This window comes from Saccostrea cucullata, unplaced genomic scaffold, assembly GCF_032062105.1.
Source record: "Saccostrea cucullata isolate Sc308-1 unplaced genomic scaffold, CSIRO_AGI_Scuc_v1 ctg18011, whole genome shotgun sequence".
Taxonomy (NCBI): Eukaryota; Metazoa; Mollusca; class Bivalvia; order Ostreida; family Ostreidae; genus Saccostrea; species Saccostrea cuccullata.
The window spans coordinates 3,600-10,363 of NW_026925915.1; the positions used below are offsets into that span (position 1 = coordinate 3,600).

The 6,764-nt window shown below is 33.6% G+C and overlaps 1 pseudogene; it reads left to right on the forward strand.

The window, feature by feature from the left end:
• The first annotated feature begins 1,344 nt into the window (after positions 1–1,344).
• LOC134270076 (synaptotagmin-7-like) lies at positions 1,345–2,760 on the forward strand (annotated as a pseudogene).
• The last annotated feature ends 4,004 nt before the right edge of the window (positions 2,761–6,764 follow it).

A 6,764-nucleotide genomic window follows, 5' to 3' on the forward strand; every position in this document is an offset into this window, starting at 1 on the left:
CCGTTCAAACAAATCACTGGTATTATTTGAAAGTTCGTTCTAAGCACTTATTAAAAACACGAAAAAAAATATACCGTTCCGCGGCGTTTATAGGTCAAATTTGCAGTTATTTAGAACTTACAGAGATCGGCAGTAAATGACACCCTGCCAAAAATATCAATCCCCACTCCTACAATCTCCCCTGGTATTTCTAGAATTTTTGTAATATTCCCACATTCCATCATTTATTTCAAACATTAATATTTTTACTTTAAAATGAAAATATTTACATACCTCAATTCAGCCAATCAGGTAAAGCCTACCCATTTATTACTCTGCTTCATCTTGTTCAACCAGGAAATGATGTCAAAATCTGGGTCTTTGGTGCTCTTTTTCCAGTAGTGAATCATTGTTATTGGATGCGATCCTAATCTTCAGAATGTTTTAATTTTCTCTGGACAGCACTAGTTCTCTGCCCTTTATTCCTGCTCTACCGCTAGGAATACAAAGTTGACGATGTTTACAATGCCCGCATCTCCATGCTGTCAATGAAACGAATTGAAAAATTCTGATTTTGTGTTATTACATAATAAGATACAATAAATAATTCACTAAAGCGCCAGTCATAAGCGTGTTTCATTTGAAAAACAGAGACATAATTTCATTTTTATCAGCATTTGTATGGATTTTTCTGTAATAATTAGATGTTATGTGTTGTTTTTGATTTGCATGAGAACGACTTTAAATCTTATGTTGGCAAGGAAGCACCAGAAGCATTTCATATCATGGAGTTAAGTAGCTTATAGTTATAACTCAAAACATCAACGCGAAATATGCAGTAAATTTACGCATTTAGTAAGACATGACATTGTAAATTTGGAATGTGTTTCCATATAAACTTCAAAATGTGTTTTTTTTCTTTTCATTTAAAAAAATAAAGGTGCTGTGTAGCATGTAGCTGATTTGCACCCATCTTACACAATCTTAATAAAACGGTGAACATATGTAAATATTATAAAAATGGTACTTATTCTATTTTCTTATTTCTATGAACGTTGTTACTTTGGATACCAAAAATAGAATGTACCTAAAAATATTTGTCGTTGGTTTCTTTGTAAAAATAAAATATGCCCAAACTCTCAAAATAAGATACCCCGTCTGCAAATGTAAACCTAATACGAAAAGAAAACAAAACTTGTTTTGTTGCATGTAAACATAACATGTACATATACATGTAATCTATAGAAAATCCATTCCAGTAAGAATACAGTCTTACCAGAAATATTTGGGTTGTTCAAAACTGTGATGCCCATTCAAATATATTAATTTTTGTCTAAACTTAAGTTCTGAAAAATATCTTTACAGCCACTCATGAAGAACGATTCACAGATCTGAGTCCTAAATCTGATGACGTCAACAGCAGTTTATGGAAAGGGATGAGGAATATTGCCTTCACGTTAATAGAAACGCGTCACAGGACGCAGAGGAAGTGGCACGTCCTGCGGCGTCTGTTGACGTCACAGAAGGCGTCGATTGTAAACTAGGACGCATACAAATAGGATTAAGTTATGATTTTCAGTCTTTAACATTAACTTTAAAAAGTGATTCAAGCGAAAGACTTAGTGGCAAAGGATTTCACAGGAACAAGTGACCCTTACGTGAAAATTTTACTTTTACCTGATAAAAGACACAAGTTAGTGACAAAAGTGAAGAAGAAAAACCTTAACCCACGCTGGAATGAAAGTTTTCTGTTCGAAGGTTTGTAACATATACATTTCTGTACATATATATATATATGACAGTGACACGTGGCATTCCTGAAAACCAGAGATTTCATCTGATTGTTTTTATAGCTATCAAATGTTTGACACTTTTTTATATTTGAATCCACATAACTTTAATTCTTTCCTTTCAAACTAAAATTATTGTTACATCACACTATTGAGTGAAAAAAACCCGTCTCCAGGTCATCAGGAAACAGTAGTTATATGTTGAGATTATTAAATAAATTTCTTTTGCAGTATTATTAGTTAGGAATCATAAATTTTGCCTTATCTGGCTAAATTCATTCCTACATTATTTATTTAATGTTTTTTTTTGTAGGTTGGCCTCATAATAAATTGTTAGAGAAGACAATATATCTACAAGTTATAGACTATGACCGGTTTAGTCGTGATGATCCTATCGGTGAAACTTACATTCCTCTTAATGAAGTAGATCTCTCACAGTCTCCCATCATGTGGCGGTACCTTCAGCCGTGCAAGGACAGCAGGGTAAAAAACTCACCAATTAGAAGTCGAATTTAAAAATAATAAGGTCTAAATATTAATGATTCAATAATAAACCAAACACAGTGACGCAAATCAATATGTTACAAAACCCCTGTCAATACATAACTTTTTACTTACATGTATAAAAATATTTACATGCTAAAAGCAGTGTATTTTGCTTTGTTTCTTAGTTTCCGAATTTCCTCTACGCTCTTCTATTTTTCAATTATATGTATTGCAAATTTTAAAAGAACATTGTGCTTGTAACACAGTGTAGCTTCTCAATAGAATAGTTAAATTACATAAATTACATTTACAAGGTTCATGTATGATTTCATACTTTGCTGTTGTATACAGTCGAGTGTATTCTTAGAATAGGTAACTTTTAACTTCTGCAGGGAAAATGGCAGAAATTGACCGTCATTAAGTTACCAGCCAGCTGTAGGCAAATTGAATATTATAGTAATGAAATGTAAAGATCTCAAGGCCAAAGATATAACGGGAGCTTCAGGTGAGATTACCTTTAGAAGGTGTGTAGCATCAGGTGAGATTACCTTTATAAGGTGTGTAGATGTCATCAGGTGAGATTACCTTTAGAAAGGTGTGTAGAAGTCATCAGGTGAGATTACCTTTAGAAAGGTGTGTAGGTGTCATCAGGTGAGATTACTTTTAGAAGGTGTATAGCATCAGGTGAGATTACCTTTAGAAAGGTGTGTAGATGTCATCAGGTGAGATTACCTTTATAAAGGTGTGTAGAAGTCAGGTGAGATTACCTTTAGAAAGGTGTGTAGATGTCATCAGGTGAGAATACCTTTAGAAAGGTGTGTAGATGTCATCAGGTGAGATTACCTTTAGAAAGGTGTGTAGAAGTCATCAGGTGAGATTACCTTTAGAAAGGTGTGTAGATGTCATCAGGTGAGATTACCTTTAGAATGGTGTATAGATATTAAAACATTAATTTAGTATTTTTATGATAAACCTAAGTTAACCTAGTTATGATATAGAAGTGCAGTTCTTACCAAAGCATTTCTTACATTATGTAATTATGATAAATAGCTGTGCAGATATTTAACGCCAATGTCGCATTAATAGGAAAATATATGTTTACATGTTATTATGATAGATAGTTTTGTAGATTGTATGTTGTTATCTTAATGTACACATGTACATGTACACCGTGTATATCCCAACATGCGGGGTGTATACTATGTTGTGCGCGGGGTGTATGCTTCCGAAGCGAGAGAAAGGGGGTCAATGTAGGTTCTTTGTCCATTTGCTCAACTTACGGATATTTTTCGCCAGAAACCATATGCCTACGGTAGAAAGCATTATCTTAGGAGTATATGGATACCTATGAAACCACTGGACACCTTCTAGTTTTATCAAACACCTCAACACAATTCCGAGGATCGGAGCAAGATAGACGCTACACTGTGTTTATGATCAAATATTGAAGAAAGCTTTGCTTCGTCATCACTTTTATATTATTGTTAAATACATGATTACTTTATAAACGTTTGTACAAATTGTCTGTTAATAAAGCAGTTCGTATTTAAAGATATTGACGAAAAATCAATGTTGTACGCGGGGTGTATGCAACATGTTGAACGCGGGGTGTATACCCCATATTTTTCTTAGGATTATTAGTGCAAAGTATCTATGAAAATATTATTTACACACGTTTATAAGCGACAGGTAGTGTTGATAAAAGACCTATGAAAATACTAATGCCAAACCAAAAAGTAAAGTCCATACATGTAATTACAAAACAATTTAACTAAATTTTTAAAAAATCAAAAGAATAAAGAAAACTAAACAAACTATCACATTCAAACATAATAGGCTCTAGATATGCAAGGAGCGATTGTTATCTGAATTAATGCTACATTATAGATGGCGCAATGGTCTAAATCTACGTAATCACAAAATATAAAATCTCTCCAAAGGGGGCCCTCCCCCCCCAAATCCCTGCATTGAGGACACTTTGTCCTTTCTTCGCATCATTTTAATCTAAATATTTCGCCTGTTAAAAATAATAGAAACACAACATGAATGGTGTATTATAAATCTCTTTTTTGTTTCTGCAACTTTTATATTATCAATACATATAGCATTTATGACAGCGATGTAGAATCTTTTTTGGAGGGGGGATACCTAAAAAAGACCTTTAAATAGTTCTTTACTAATAGCTATAAAAAAGGGGGGAGGGACTTATCGAAACTCGAACTCCTATTTCAAATGTGGTTGAAGGTCCAATCTTTTTTCAGGCAACTCTCCCTTTTTTAAAAGTTTTTTTACTTAACCTTATTACATAATCATTGTTTGACGTGGCTGCCACAAAGGCGGGGGGGGGGGTGAAACTTGAATTTCGATGAACATTTTCTGTAGTGAAAAGTTGTTGTGTCTGGAACAAAAAGGGGGATGATACGTATGGTATATTAAATTAATTTTCCTTTCAATTTTTGCAAATATTTCTGGATCATTTTTCCTTACCGGAAAAGATTTCATATTTTACAAATCACAATAAACATGTAATGCACATTGTACAAGGACAATTTTCTGGGGCATGCACAGTTGAAAAAAAACTGTTGTGGGTACAATTACAATTTTACGTCTATGTGTAATTACATTAATTAATGTTCGTCCCTCCTCTACTTTATTATCGTATATACACGGAGTAAAAGTTACCCCCCCCCCGCAACTAAAAAGTGACCTAAGACACAAATACACCCTCCCCGGGCCCATTCCTAGAAAATATATACTTCGTACAATATAATGCCTCAATATAAAAACAAAAATTTACTGCCAAATGTGACCTCCTGGGGTCAAAGTACACAGCATATAAATACTACATGATGGAAAACATTTTTTTGCTAAATATTTTTTTATAAAAGATGTGTGAAGATAACGAACATATTCAATCTCAAAGTCCATAAAACAATACAAAAAATAAGAGCAGAGCAAACACGGACCCCCGAAACATCAGAGGTTGGATCAGGTGCCATGGAGGAGTGGGCATCCCCTGCTGACTGGTCACACCCGCCGTGTGCTCATTGTCATGATCGTGAAATAACGAAAAAATCCGTCTTCAATTCAGTGTATAATAAATGGACTAATTATAATTGGTATTGAAAACGACAGTCAGCAATTGACACAATGATAAATTGTATTTGCTGACAAAGCCATTGTATCGACCATAGAACTTACGAAATGATGACTTAAACGAGACTGCTGATATTCTTGTTTCATCAACTTGCTTGTCAAAAAATTAAGAAATTGTTCATACGTAGAGCATGCTCTTGCGTATCGAATCAATTGAGATATATACACACCGTATGCAGTATCATTAAAAAATTGTTGAAACGGGTTAAACAGAAATTATGAGAAAATGCAAAATGTTCAAAATGATGCATGAGTGAAGCATTTATTAAGGAATTATCTGAATAAGGTGTTTTTAAATCGAAGGGATGAATGGTTGTTTATCACATTAAACAGTTTAACAAAGCACCTGTACATTTACTTCCATGTGCAAGCAACGCCAAAAGTGCGATGAACGTGTATCAAATTTTTCTCCGTACTTCGAATTCATAAACCTGACTTTTTGCTATTAAAAATCTGGTGAATAATTAAAAAAATAAATATAACTTTAACAAAAGTCAATTGTTAAGAATTTTTTTAATGATATTTTAGACAATGATACTATAGAGTAAAGAGAGGGGCATACACCCCGCGTACAACATGTTGCATACACCCCGGACACAACATTGATTTTTCGTCAATATCTTTAAATACGAACTGTTTCTTAACAGACAATTTGTACAAACGTTTATAAAGTAATCATGCATTTAACAATAATATAAAAGTGATGACGAAGCAAAGCTTTCTTCTGATATTTGATCATACAGTGAAGCGTCAATCTTGCTCCGATCCTCGGTATTGTGTTGAGGTGTTTGATAAAACTAGAAGGTGTCCAGTGGATTCATAGGTATCCATATACTCCTTAGATAATGCTTTCTTCCGTAGGCATATGGTTTCTGGCGAAAAATATCCGTAAGTTGAGAAAATGGACAAAGAACCTACATTGACCTCCTTTTTCTCGCTTCGGAGGCATACACCCCGCGCACAACATAGTTTACACCCCGCATGTTGGGATATACACGGTGATGTAGTTATGACAAATATTTGGTTCTGAATTGCAGTGTTTTATTTCTTAAGAGACTCCCGAAAACATTCAACTTCAGGTATTTAGAGAAAAATTGGGAGTAGAAAATTTTAAGGGACCCCCATCCTTTGACCTGCTTTTTTTTAAATTAAAGGAGTAGGTGATAATTTATTTTCAAAGGCTTTTATTATATAGCTTATTAATTCCACGCAGATGAAAACAGTACCGATTCTGAATTATTTGATTACAAGATTAGATTAAAAATATAGATATTATTCAATTATTTTGACCGTTTATGTAATATGTTTTTTGAACTCACTAATTTACTTTACATATTTCTCTTATATGTTATA